Below are 2,064 nucleotides of genomic sequence, written 5' to 3'. Positions count from 1 at the left end.
ACTAAAAGAAAAAGGCTCAAGATGTAGCCCTTCAATGTGAAGGCCCCAGTTTAATAAGATGACTTATAAACATTTGAGTTGTGAATTCTCACAGGTACACTGTATAAGACACTCACTGTCAGCTTGTGAACAAATCTGACTTACAAATAATTCTCCTGGAATGGAATTTGTTCCTAAGTCTGGGACTTACTGTACCACACACACAAAAAATAACATTATATAATAATGATTCATTCATAGCACAGCGATATCTGTGCACCCATGTTTATACCGGTACAATTTGTAATAGCTAAAGCTTGGAAACAGCCCAAGTGCCCATCAACTGGAGACTGGATAAAGAAGATGTGGGTTTTTTTATAAAATGGAGTACTACTCAGCCATAAAGAACAAGAAACTAGAGACATTTATAGCTAAATGGATGCATATTGAGGCCATACTCTTAAGTGAAATAAATAGGGCACACGTGTAAATACCGAATAGTTTCTCTAGTGTGAGAAACTGAAAGTGTAAATAAGGATTAAAATGAGTAATTGATAATTTTAAATAGGAAAAGGGTCCAAAGGTGTAGGGGTGGTGGGAAGGGAAGGGGAAAGGGAAGAAGGGAAAGGAAAAATTATGAGAAAAGAAAAAAATGGAAACAAAACCTATGTAAATAGGGAAGGGTGGAGGGGGTGAAGGACACACAGGTAATGGGGAAAAAAATAAGAACCAAGATACATCATGTACAGGTACAAGCACCCAATGATAAATGTAAATGTACTGTATACCTAAAATGTACCAATAAAAGAATTTTTTAAAAAAAAATAAGAATGATTCATGCTTCGTTTTGCCTCCTACTTTACTTTTATGATATCATCTTCTGGTGTTTTGTCCTACTGCTCTGGCTACTTCTTCTGCTTATATTTATATGTTCTTCTTTCTCAGGACCCCGTGCTAGCTCTGTTCATGTTCTTGTGCTTATACAGATTTCATCTGTTCCTACAGACTAACTCCTCCAAATATAAAGATGATTCCCAAATTCTTATCTCCAGCCATCAGCTCCTTCCTGGACTTCAGGCGATCATATCCCCACAACAGTAGGTGTTATGGTTTGGATCTTAACACCCCACCCACCCAAGGCCACATACTGAAGGCTTGGTCCCCAGATGGTGCACTTGGTGGACCTTTACCTGAGGCCTATTAGAAGGGAGGCCCCAGGGAGTGTGCCCTGAAGGAAATACTGGAACCCTGGCCTCTCTTCTCCCTCTCTTTCCCTCTTGCTTCATGGCTCTGACTATGTAAACTGCATTCCTCAGCCATGAGATTGGTAGATAGAAGGTTCTTCCTCACCAAAGGCCCAAAAAAAATGACCCAGGTAATCATGGATTGAAACCATGAGCCAAAATAAACATTTTATCCTTACATGTTTATTTTCACGTATTCTGTTACTATAACAAAATAATAAATATCACAGTAGACTTCACACACTCTATGTACATTCACTATGTCTGTCATGTCCATTCGTGATTTCATACACCCAAACTGAAACTTCCCTACTAGGCCTTCACTTGTCACACACACAAAAAAAAATCACAGTCCATCAAAATAAAAACATTGACCAAGACACTGGAAAATAACAACTTCAGGAAGGAAAGAAGGAGGGAGGTGATCTCTGGGACCCAGAAAGGATATGAAGGGAAAATTAGAGCCTACAGATAAATTGAAGAGAGAGAACACAACACAGAAAAAGGAAGGAGCAGTCTGTACTTTCTCCCTGGCTCCTGGCTCCTGGCTCCTGGCTCCTGAAAAAGGAAGATTGAATCTACAGAGACACAGTGAAAGAAGGTGACTCCAGAGGGATCCGGGGAGAAGCTCACCAGAACACAGCAGTGGATGCTGGGTGCCACAGCAGCTGGTGAGTGACCCCAGTCCAAGGGACTGCCATATCCCTGGGGAGAGTTCTTGGTCATATACAATGTTAGGGAAGGAATCTGGGACCTAGAGCAGCCACAGGTTTGCTTCATCTCAGGGCTTCAAGTGTTCAACTCCCACAGTGACTGAGTGCAGGACATCGATGGGAGACAT

Source organism: Heterocephalus glaber, unplaced genomic scaffold (assembly GCF_053883595.1).
Source record: "Heterocephalus glaber isolate CG9 unplaced genomic scaffold, H.glaber_assembly_v1.0 deba00001444, whole genome shotgun sequence".
NCBI classification, from domain to species: Eukaryota; Metazoa; Chordata; class Mammalia; order Rodentia; family Bathyergidae; genus Heterocephalus; species Heterocephalus glaber.
Note: the sequence above shows the minus strand (reverse complement) of the source record.